A 13,031-nucleotide genomic window follows, 5' to 3' on the forward strand; every position below is an offset into this window, starting at 1 on the left:
AAAATCAAGGAAAATTTGAAGGAGAAAAATTTCACTTTTTTTTCTTTTAAGCTCTTTAAATTAAAAAAAAAAAGTGGAGTTGTTATTTATGTGTTTTCATTCTCCTTGCTAATAACATCATATTATTGCCTAAGGAGATTTCAATATCACTAGACTATTGATATATAGGATACAGAAAATTCCTATTCTAATCAGAGATGGTGTATAAAGCTTGTTCTGGTCCCTGTAAACAAAAAAATGCTTTTCATCTTCTCTTGGAGTCTTATAATTTGTATCCAGGTCTAATAATGAAGCCATATTTTGGTAAACAAAGAGAAGATTTTCTTCAAGGTATTTTCTAACCCCAAAATCCTCCCCTACTTTTAGCACAAATTAAATTTTAATTTCAGGTCTTCCTTTACCTACAAAGCTTTCTTTTTTGTGAAAAGACAAATGGTAGTTATTAACCACAAACTCTTCTGAATAAATAAAGAATCTGAAAGAGTTTTTGAAAAGATTTGAAGGAGATTGTATATATGGGCATGGTATGTAAAATTAGCAAGAAGAGGCTCGGGAAGTAAAATAAAGAGAATGAAGCAGTTACCATATAATTGACCATTTTATATATGAAAGAAGGGACATACTTAACTGGTACTCACATACATGGAATGAGAATTCAAATCTCACCCTAAAAAATATGGGAAAAAAGAAGCAGTAAGAGTCTTTGTCAGGAGAGTGAGTGGAGAGATCAATGTGGGAGTGTGAGATAAAGAACAGAGAGATGCTCAGAGGATTTACTTACATCTTATTCCTTGTCCAAGAGTGACAAACATGTGAGGTGGGGCAGGCTTGGCTGGCTGAGTTTTCCTACAGAAGAATTTATTGTGTCTTTTGGTAGGTTTTCAATCAGCCATCAGATTTCCATGTGCTGAACACAGAAGATACAAAAAGTCCACATAGTCAGCTAATCCCCAGGTTCCTCTTTTCTTAGGTCTTCTCATCAGGAGTGATTCACAATTTATAGTTGTGCATGCACACACATGCGAGCGAGCGAGAGAGAGAGAGATAGTGACTAAGGGCATAGATTCTGGAGTTAAACTGTGTGGTTGCAAACACTAACACTATTCCTTACTAGATGTGCAAGTTACTTAACCTTCATACGCTTCAATTGCTTCATCTGTAAAATAGAGATAATAATGGTACCTACCTCATTGGCTGTTGTGGTAACTAAAGAATTCATATATTTAAAGCTTTTGTTAGTAATATATTCTATCAATTTTGCCCTGTTGTAACTCTGGAAAAACATACTGGATGTCATGGATAATTATACTACCTGACTGTATAGAGCTTCTTAGCAGTCTATCAGATGATTGGTTACCAGCATATACATTGACCACACTTGGATCAGATTTGTTTGTTGTCCAATCAGTGGCCAACCCTTTTTTATGAAACAGCTGAGGGCTATTTCCCTCAGGAGAAGGCTGTGGGCAGACAATTTTCCTTAGGTGATTATTTGGTTTGGCTGTGTCCCCACCCAAATCTCATCTTGAATTGCAATTCCCATAATCCCCACATGTCATGGGAGGGACTCAGTGGGAGGAAATTGAATCATGGGGGCGGCTACCCCCATGCTGCTCTTCTCGTGATAATGAATGAGTTCTTACGAGAGCTGGTGGTTTCATAAGGGGCTTTTTCACCTTTTGCTCTGCACTTCTCCTTTCTGCTATCATGTGAAGAAGGACATGTTTGTTTCCCCTTCTGCCATGATTGTAAGTTTCCTGAGGCCTCCCCAGCCCTGTAGAACTGTGAGTCAATTAAACCTCTTTCCTTTATAAGTTACTCAAACTTGGGTATGTCTTTATTAGCGGTGTGAGAATGGAGTAATACAGAAGGGATGGTGAATGTGGCAAGTTCCATGACTGACAAGCCCATGTTAGGAGGCATTAGTGTAAAGAAGATGCCTTATCTAATTAACTAAATCCATCCATCATGCTGCTATTAAAATCTCTGACCCTTCTTTCTTTCTCATTTAACTCATGTAATTACTTCAATTACACATTTCTTCAATTATTATAATTATGTATTATTTGTATTGAAGTCATTCTTAGGTGGTACAACATTGGCAACATAATCTGTAAGTTTCCTTCCTGTCTTTATATTCAATTTCAGTGTCTTTATAATAATACCTGTTAGTTTTGGGGCCAGAATCTTGTCCCTCTTGTTTATTGCTATTTTTTCAGCATTAGAATAGTGCTTGACTTATGACAAGGGCTCAATAAACATTAGTTGAATGGATGAATAAAAAGGAGGCTTAGAAGGACAAAGTGGTCAGGTGTTGGGTGATAATTGGGCATACATTTCTTGGTCTCCCTCTAATGTTCTTCTATTTTAAGATGGAAATGTACCCATTATTCATTTTTTACTGTTTTTTTTTTTTTTCTTACTGGACCACAGTAAAGCCTCTGCAGGTCGTGCAGTGAGCTAAGCCAAGCCCTGAATAGGCAGGAATAAGGCATAGAGGTGCTCACACTGGCAGTTGAACTGGCATATTGTTGTTTTTTGGAAAAAACTATCCCCAAAGTCACTCTGCAGTTGCCATGGATACTATCTTGGGTGCTCTGAAGTGTCATTCCACAGTGAAGAGAATCATGCAGAGTTGGGCTTAAATCCCAGGTCTGCTCTTTATTGCTGTATGTCCTTGAACAGGCTATTTAAACTTTCTAGAGCCTCGGTTTCCTCATTTTAAAAATGCATAGATAGCAGAGTTGGTTTGAGGGTGATAATAATAATGGTTGCCATATAGTAAACGTTTCCCATTTACTAGTCAAAGTGCTACCTATTTAATCCTCCTCAATTATTCTGTGAAGTAGGTTTTATTACTCCTGCCTAACAGATGAGAAAACTGAGGTGTGAAGAGGCTAGCTAATTTGTCAAAGATCACACAACTAGTAAGAGATGGAGCTAAGATTTGGCTTTAATCTCATACCTTGGCCAGAGATAATTTATGGAAAAATGCCTGGCACATATCATGCATTTAATAAATAGAACTATCTCATTCTCATCATTTCTTTCCTTGTCAGAGAGCTTTTAAGACCCTCCTTTCCACCCACCCCACTTGCTCATACATACTTAAGAACTTTAGAGACCTTGTAAATTAAGTGAGACCACAGCCAACAAAACTGGCTGCTTTCTAGTCAATGTCAGGAAAGAAAAGTCCACTTCCTTGATTTAAGGATCATTCAGGGGTTGATATGTATCTTATAGTGGCATGCTCAGATCCCAACATCTGGGTAACAATAGACGAGGGTAGGCTTCTCTGCCTAAGTAAACACAGAGAAGTAGGGTGTTTGTTAGGACCTTTTTCCTACTTACCATTGTGCGTCGGCATTGCCTTTTCAAGCCCCCTAAGCAAGATATGAGAGATTCTATATAAAACCAAATTTGATTCTGTCCTCTGGATCAAATAAATGATTACACCCTGGAGGGCTAAAACTATTATACAAGAAGAAAGGGAAGAAGAGGGTAAATGCTGAGATGGGGAATAATTACTGCCAAAGGTGAAGGTGATTGACTGGGAGTATGATATCTGTGTAATTGAGGCAAAGAGAATATAAAAATCTGTGCTTGTTTCTAGAGTGTGCATTCAGAGGTCCTTGGCGACTGGTGTGTACCGCAGGTGGGTGCTTAAATGTCTGCTTCTCTTGGACCTTTGCTTTTATAATCTGTTTTTACAAGGACTATTTAAGGAGTCCACTTTACTGCTGGCAGGGGAGTGGAGCACAATAAAGCTATATTTAAAAAATAATTCCAGTTATCTTAAATTTCTTATGGCATTCCTAGAGTATTAAATCTGCAGACAAAGGTAATGTGCAACTCTCTCCTGACCTTAAAAAAGACTTCTGATAATGGTTGAGTTTCCCAACATAAGTTCTGATGGTGGAGTGAGTGGGAGGGGAGACCAGAGAGACTGACCTGGATCTGCCTGTGTAATCTCCTGGCTTGGGGGTGGTGGGGTTCTGTTCTTTGTTAGAAGCTGGACTTTTTTTCTGATTTTTTAAGGAGATTATTTCAGGTTATCCTTTTGGACTCTAGGGAGAATTACATCTCAGCCAACCAGTTATACTGAACAAATAAACAAGGGGCAAGGCAAGGTTGTAGTTGAAGAAATTCTGTCTAAGATCTTGGCGTCCTCATCTCCCTGTCCACTTGCTAGGTTGCTGATATAGTTTGGCTCTGTGATATATGTTTGGCTCTCATCTTGAATTGTAGTGCCGTAATTCCCACATGTTGTGGGAGAGACCTAGTGGGAGATAATTGAATCATGGGGCATTTTCCTCCATACTGTTCCCATGGTAGTGAATAAGCCTCATGAGATCTGATGGTCGGATCAGGGGTTTCTGCTTTTGTGTCCTCCTCATTCTCTCTTTGCCTACTGCCATCCATGTAAGACGGGACTTGCTCCTCCTTGCCTTAGCCATGATTGTGAGGCTTCCCCAGCCACATGGAACTGTAAGCCCAATTAAACTTCTTTGTTTTGTAAATTGCCCAGTCTTGGGTGTGTCTTTATTAGCAGCGTGAAAACAGACTAATCCAGTTGCCAGTTTCATTTCCACGATGAGTTTGGGGCTCAGTCTGGATGTAATATGGTTTGCTAAAGGAAATATGCTGCTCTGTGGGAAGTTTGGAGCTCATACCGGTTTTCCCTGATTCGTTTTTCTCTTCCTCTTCCTCTCTCTCATCTTCCTCTTTTTCCTCCCTGTCTTCCCCCTCCTTCTTATCTGCTTCTCTCTCTTCCTCTTCTTCCTCCTTTTTTAAATGTCCTTCTCAAATGGACATTAGGTTTCATACACTCTCCTATCTCTACTTCCTTTTTCACTTTACTTTGTTTTCCTTTCTCCATCTGTAAAACCTAACCCATCTTCTATAGTTTTGTTCTGAATATCTCTTCCTTCTTCCTCCACAATATTTTCCATTTCTTCAAAATAATATTACTTATTTCACCACCTTTTTCAAAAGAACTCACATTTTTAATGGTCTTCAATCCCCCCACCCACTAGGGGACAGAAATGGAGGTGAAAAGCTTTGTTCCTCAAGATACAGATGGACTGACAGAAGGGGGGAGAATGGAGCAGGAAGACTTGCCCCAGGCCACCAGACAAATTAGCCTGGACTGAGTGCAGCCTACTTATTTCTGGATGGCTCTGTTGGTCCCACCCAACAGGAGACCATTTTGTCAACTGTCTGAACATTTATACAAAGCATTGAATTTATTTATCTGTTGGTTTTAATTCCCATCCCCAATAAGGCTGTTATTTGCTTTTTGAAGGAAAACATAAATATTGTTAAAAGGCTTCCATAGGTTTACTCACCCACCATGCTAAGAAACACAAAAGGAGCAGCAGGGCAGCAGAGACAATACTGGTGAGAGTGTGGTCATGGCAGCACTGCAACCCAGCATTCAGGAAGGCTTTGATTCTGAGAGAAGCAGAAAGTCAGTGGTGAGAGCCCAACAAAATACCTGAGCACCAGTTAGCAAAGGAAGAAAGGAGCATAGGGTGGTGGGCCTTGTGAAAGGTATAGTGAAATGTACTGCGGCTAGAATTGGTAAAGAGGCAGAAGCCAAGCCAGTGTGGGTGGTACAGAATCAACACAGATGGGTGAAGCAGGATGGGATAAGAAGGCTAAGCTTAGAGGGCTGGGATGGCCTTAGAGCTGCACTACCTAGTCCCCCTTCAAAGAACTAGTTCCTGCAGCTATACGGAGGGCTAGCTGCAGACAGCCTGCCACCCTCAGGCCACTTAGGGACTGCATCAGCTATGAAAGTACCTGCCTGAGGTGACCTGAATCTACTGACTGGCAGAGATGGGAAGAAAAAGCCCCAGTCACTTCAACCCAATGCAGGACCAGTTTGTTAGGGCATTAGAGCCCCAGAGCTTCCTGTGGGATTAGCTGACACTATTGTTTGGGTTTGTATTGCAACTCAATTCCTTCCACTACCCACAGTTACTTCCCTGATGAGCATCCTCCACACTAACCTCCATCTCAGTCTGCTTCCTGGAGAACTCAACAGTTGGTGCCATGAGTAGTCCAAGAAAGCAGGTGTTAAGATGGAATTTTGGAGCTAGGTGACTTACTACCCATCTGGCAATGAGGATCCCATCACCAGTAGAGCACAGACAGTCCCTGGCACAAGGCAAAAGTTCAGTTATTAAAACTTTCACCAGGGTTGAATGGTATACAGTGGAAGGGAATGTACTAGCTGATAATGTTGTGCACCAAGTGTTTGAGAAATATGGGAGAAATTGTAACTAGAAGAACAATGGAATTGAGCAGCAATTGCTAAGCTCAATTGATGCACTAGACTGAATGTCAGGAGACCTTGGCCTATGAACCAAATTCTGCCCACTGCTTGTTTTTATAAATAAAGTTTGATTGGAACAAAGCCATTTCCATTCATTTACATATTATTCATAGCTATTTTGCACTACAAAGGCAAGTTGAATAGTTGTGATAGAGAGTTTATGGCCTCAAAGCCTAAAATGATTACTATGGTCTTTATGAGCCTATAAGGAAAAAGTTTGCTGACATCTGAACAACAAGAAAGGACAGGGAAAAAGAAAGATTATCAAGCAATTGCAAAACCAAGTGTGAAACCCAGAAGACTTTTTTGGCAAAGCACAAAGGGGCTCTCATCTCATGCAGTGGGAGGTTCGAGAAAGCTACAGAGCTAAACCAGGACTTATTCAGTGAAGTAGCTGAGCTCCAAAAACAGGTAAACTCTCAACCAAGGCAGGTCTGCTATGCTAAGGTGAGGACTCTGGTTAGAAAAGAAGAGAACACTGACATATAGGATAGGAGCGTCTAGGCTGATGCCTCCAACAATCTTGACTTTCCAGGTACCTCTGAACCTTTTGAGCCTATAGAAGTGCGCCTATCCCTATTAAGAGCTAGTGTACCCCCTTTATTACTTGAAAAAAATGCAGAGATCTCTCCTCTGAGAAACAACATGTGTTCCTCTCAATATCTGCCCTATCTTCTGTCCTGGTCATTAGACCTATGTCTAGCACCCAGATGTGTGCTGGGCCTGGAAAGAAAGGAAAAAGACTTTGCCTAAGTGGAGCTGGAGGGTTTAGACAGCATATACTGGCAGGAGATGGGGGAGTAGGTGTAGGACTGGATTCTGAGGTCACTTGATCAAGGGGACTAAAAATACCGTTGGTGTATTAGTCCGTTTTCATGCTGCTGATAAAGATATACCCAAGATTGGGTAATTTACAAAAGAAAGAGGTTTAATTAGACTTACAGTTCCACATGGCTGGGGAAGCCTCACAATCATGGCAGAAGGCAAGAAGGAGCAAGTCACATCTTACGTGGATGGAAGCAGGCAAAGAGAGTGTGTGTAGGGGAACTCCTCTTTTTAAAACCACTAGATCTCGAGAGACTCATTCACTATTAGGAGAACAGTGCAGGAAAGACCTGCTCCCATAATTCAATCACCTCCCACTGAGTTCCTCCCATGACGCATGGGAACTGTGGGAGTTACAATTCAAGATGAGGTTTGGATGGGGACATGGCCAAACCATATGAGTTGGTTAAGAGAGATTTTATTGAATTAGGAGTATTCTTTTGAGTTACAGGATTTAATACTGTGGCAAGGACCCTAGAGATATGGCAAACTGGTTACAAAGATAGCTCTGGGAACATAAAAATGCAATAGCCCACACCTAGTAAGGATAAAATGTCTTAGTTTTTATGGAAGAAGATAGAGGAAATTAATTAAAAAAGGTAAGGAAGTAGGTATGCCAAAGGGGATATAATATCTAAAGCCCAAAACCCCACCTGATATTGTGTTCTATGGGAAGACCCAGCAGGTATACAATTTATCAAGGCCATTAGGAAAGCTCTGATGAGAGGATCACTAACATCAATAAGTTTAGCAATGGCTCTCGTTTATAGACCAGGGATAATGGTAGGAGAAACCATTACAGAACAAAGCTCACTGATAGCAATGGGATGATTGGATCACCAAAGCAATTGAACCTAGGTGACGGCACTTAACGGTCAGGTGGATGTAATTTTTATAAAAAGCAGCAAGGTTGGAATGGTAGCCAGGAAGATATGATCTGCAGAGAGTTATGAATTGTTAACAGACTGTGGCATCCCTCAGGGCTAAATAAATGTGCATCTAACAAGGGTTCAACCTGTTATCATGAGAAGAAATCAAAATGGATCATCAGGAGGCTCAGGCAGTCACCCTAATAAAAATTATGTTTCTTTGCCAACTTTCTTGTCCTGAGACAGTTTTTGGATTCTGAAGCCACTGATTCAAGAGGAGACTGGGCCTGTGGGAGGAAAGACTGCAACACCATGGCAAAAATCCACAGTAATGATCTCTCCAGTCCTCCCACAAAGGGATTTATAGCAATTTACTCAGGGACATTGTAAAACAGAACACCTAAATATTTCAAGACTGTTGGACACAGTCTTAGAGTTAATATTGATACTTAGAGACATGAAATGTTTTTCTGGTTTGTTAAGATAATATTATATGGGGCTTAGGTTAAACGTAAACTGTGAAAAAATGCAGCTCATGGGTTCATTGGGTTTGCAATTACCCTGTGGTAATTTCCCCAGTACCCAAAAGTATAAATAAGCTAGAAATATCTGATAATTGTGGAACCTCCATATTTTGGTCCTTGGCCTGTGAGGTAAAAGCTATCTATCATAGTAGGGGGTGGTCAAATGCAAGTGCCTGAACTTCCCTACCCCTAGACAAGATATTAAATAAAAAACAATATTGCATTCCATGGGAGAAGAGAAGTTAGTGCTACCATTAAGGATCTAAAGAAATCAGGAGTGGTAGTCACCCTCCTATCTTCATTTAAATCACCAGTCTGGTCCCTGTAGAAAAACCAGACTGATCCCATCACAAACTTAAACAAGTTGTAATCTGTATTGCATCTGCCATGCCAGACCAGGGATCTCTTGCCAAAAAAGTTAACATGGCCTCAGGTACATGGAATGTGCCCATTGACTTGGCAAATGTGTGGTTCCTTATTCTGGTTAGAAAAGAGGATCAGAAACAGTTTGCATTCCCATGGACCAGACAACAGTATATACAGTTACACCCTCCACATCCCCAAACCCACTCAGTGCTAATTCTACTATCTTCTGTCATAATATAGTCTAAAGAGATTCAGGTCATGTGGATATCCCAAAGAATATCACATTGATATACTAAATCAAAGACATTATGCTAATCATGTTGAGCAAATGAGAAGTGACTAGCATGTTTGAAGTCTTGGTAGCATACAGACTCTGAAGAAGGTAGAAGATAAAATATGAAGATTCAGGGGCCCACAACAAGAGTAAAATCTGAAGTCCAGTGATCAGGGGCATTCTACAACATCCTCTTCAAAATAAATGCAAATTATGCATCTCGTTCCTCCTGTCACAAAGAAGAAAGCAATAAGGCTTTCAGACCCTGGAATCAGTATAATTCACACTTCTCGTATATTACATAATACAAAAGGCTGCTAGCTTTGAATGGGGCTAGAATAGAAAAAATGGGGCTAGAATCTGAAAATATTCAGCATGTCCAGGCTATGGAACAAGCAGTCTGCCACTGGGGTCATATAATATAGCACACCTTATAGTGTTGTTAGAGATATAATTGGTGGGAAAAGATGCCATGTGGAGTTTATGGCAAACTCCAACAGGGAATCCCATGGTGTCTTGGAGTTCTGGAGCAGGGTCACGCTATCTACAGTGAAGAATTATACTCTTTGAAAAACAGCACTTGGAATGCTACTGGGCCCTAGGAGAGACAGAGTAAAGACAGAGATCATGGAGCATCAAGTGGTTATGCATCTAGAACTTCTCATCAGGATCTAGATTTGGTCAGGCCTACCAAATTGCATGGTTGAGCAGGCCAAGAAACAATTCATTGTAAAACGTAGTTGTGCCTTGTACGTCTGGGATCAAGTACAAAAAGGACAAGAGGGCATAGGCAAGCAGGACGAACAGGTGGCCCAGATCCCATGTCATCCATCACTGTGTAGCAGCACTCCCCTCTCAGTTCATACCAATGACCTGTGGGATTGCCTTACAACAGGCTAATGAAAGGAGAAAATTAACAGAGCTTTGTTTAAGGATGAGTTAGCTCTTTATGTGGGTGTATGCTGAAAATGGATAATAGGTGCACTACATGGGCACTCAGGGGTGGACTTGAAAGATTGTGGCAAACAATCTTCCAATAGGCAGAGCTTCAGGCTGAGCACAGTTGTCCACTTTGTGTTGAGGGAAAAAAATGGCCCAAGGTTATAATTTACATAGACTCATGGGTAGTGGAGAATAACCCGGATGACTTATTAGGAGTCTGAAGAATAAAAGATTTGGAGATTGAGAGCAAGAAACTATGGGGTTTGAGGCATGTTAGTAAATATATGGAAGTGGAGAGAAAATGTGAAAATTTTTGTACCACATGTTAACACTCATCAGAGAATACCCATCATGAAAGAAACTCTAAATGACCAAGTAGACAAAGTAACTTGGCCAATTGATGTCAATTAGCCTCTTCCATTGGTCATCCCAGTGCTGACCTAATGGTCACACAATGAAGTTTTGCTCATGGTGGTACAGATGAAACCTACAAAGTGCCCAAAATATTGTGCGTGGTCTCTTACTTTTCAAGGCTGATCTAGCTACTGCCGCTACTGAATACCCAAACTGTCCACAAAGAAGACCAATGCTTAGCTTATAACATGGCACCAACTCTTAAGGAGACAAGTGGATACTTGGTGGCAAGCTAAATATATTGGTCCCATTTTATCCTGGAAAGGGGCATCATTTATCCAGAAAAGAATAGACATATGTTCTCACAATAGGCTTTCCTTTTCTTCCTCAGGCAGTACCACTGTCTGAGGGCTTAGTGTATGACCCTATATAACATCATATAAGAGCGGCAGACCAATTTTGCAGTAATTAGACTTTTGTATGATGTTCTGTTCCTATTAGTGAGACTACCTGAGTCTGTAAATTGGGTGAAAGCAGAAATGCTCCAGTTACCAATCCAACAATTTTAATGATCTACTTGAGGAATTTGTGTTTCTGACATCCACAGATTTAAAGATCTTTGTCCCCAAATGGAAAACACATTATAAAGCAAGCATCCCATTGAAGTAAAAATTATAGTCACTACCTGGGAATTTAGAGTTATTTGTGTCCGACTACCAATAGGCATGAGAAGGCATAATCTAGGCAGGGGAAACTGATCCTGATCCAAGAGGAAATGTGATTGCTATTACCTAAGCAATCTATCTGACATCCAGTTGATCTGCTTGGGTACCTTTTGGTTCTTTGTTTCCTATTTTTAATAGTAAGTGGATGAGTGCAGAAAACTCAGCCTAATAAGGGCATTTGACCAGGAACTCAGACCACTCATGAGTTCCATTTCACACCGTCAGGTAAGGTCACACGACCATATAAGATGAAAATCCATTTCACACCCATCAAGGTAAGCCACTGGGAACAGCAGAGGAACTAGGTGAGGATGAGGGAATCTAGAATGATAGTGTAACAGGAAGATGATTAGTATTAGTTGTGGCTCTGAGATCAACTCAAGTTTATCCCAATAACTGGGGCCAGGACTAGAGCGATGGGAAAATGTGCAAAATTTAGGGAGACATTCAAGGTCATGCAAGTGCTGACCCTGCACCTGTATGATCCTGAGGATGAATACTTCCTTAAGAATGAAGCATCTACAATCCATCAGAAAAACAAAACATTTATAACATATAGGAGCATAACAAAAGTTTTAAGCATATATGAACCGAACAACAGAGTTCCAAAATACATGGCATAAATAACTGATAGGATTGAAAGGAGAAACAGATAATTCAACAATAATAGTTTGAGACTTTAATACCTCATTTTTAATAATAGAACAATTAGGCACAAGGTTAACAAAGAAACAGAAGACATGAACAAGGCAGTATTCCAACTAGATCTGACATCTGTGGAATATTTCACTTAACAACAGTATAATACGCAGTCCTCTACTCACCGAACATTCTCCAGAATATATCATATGTTAGGCCAAAAAACAAGCTTCAATAAGTTAAAAAATATGTAAATCCAATAAATTATGTTCTCCAACTATAATAAAATTAGAATCAGTAACAGAAGAAATTTGGGATATTAAAAAATATACATAAATTAAACACAGTCTCAAACAACCAATGAGTCAAGTTAATGAAATTAGAAAATACTTTGAGATAAATAAAGACAAGAACACAACATACTGAAACTTATGACATACAGCTAAAACAGGAATTAGAGGGAAATGTATAGTGTAAATGCCTATTTTTTTCTTAAAAAAACAGAAAGATCTCAAATCAGTAACCTAACTTCCCACCTTAAAACCTTAGAAAAGAAGAGCAGACTAAACCCAAAGCACACAGAAGAAAGGAAATGAAATAAAAAAGACAAGAGCGGAAATAAATAAAATAGAGACTAGAAAAACAATAGAGAAAAATCAATAAAATAGAAAGCTGGAGAGCCAAATCAGGATTGCAATCCAGTCACAACTGCCACAAAAAGAATAAAATACCTAGGAATATAGCTAACAAGGGAGGTGAAAGATCTCTGCAATGAGAATTATAAAACACTGCTCCAAAAAATCAGAGATGACACAAACAAATGGAAACTCCTTCCATGCTCATGGATAGAAAGAATCAATATAGTTAAAATAGCCATATTCCCAAAAGCAATTTATAGATTCAAGGCTATTCCTATCAAACTACCAATGATATTCTTCATACAAATAGAAAAAACTATATTAAAATTCATATGGAACTGAAAAACAGCCTGAATAGCCAAAGCAAGCCTAAGCAAAAAGAACAAAGCAGGAAGCACTACGTTACCGGCTTCAAACTATACAACAGGTCTACAGTAACAAAAACAGCATGGTACTGGTACAAAAACAGACACATAGACCAATGGAACAGAAAAGAGAACCCAGAAATAGGGCTGCACACCTACAACAATCTGAC

The sequence above is a fragment of the Pongo pygmaeus genome, chromosome 1 (assembly GCF_028885625.2).
Source record: "Pongo pygmaeus isolate AG05252 chromosome 1, NHGRI_mPonPyg2-v2.0_pri, whole genome shotgun sequence".
NCBI classification, from domain to species: Eukaryota; Metazoa; Chordata; class Mammalia; order Primates; family Hominidae; genus Pongo; species Pongo pygmaeus.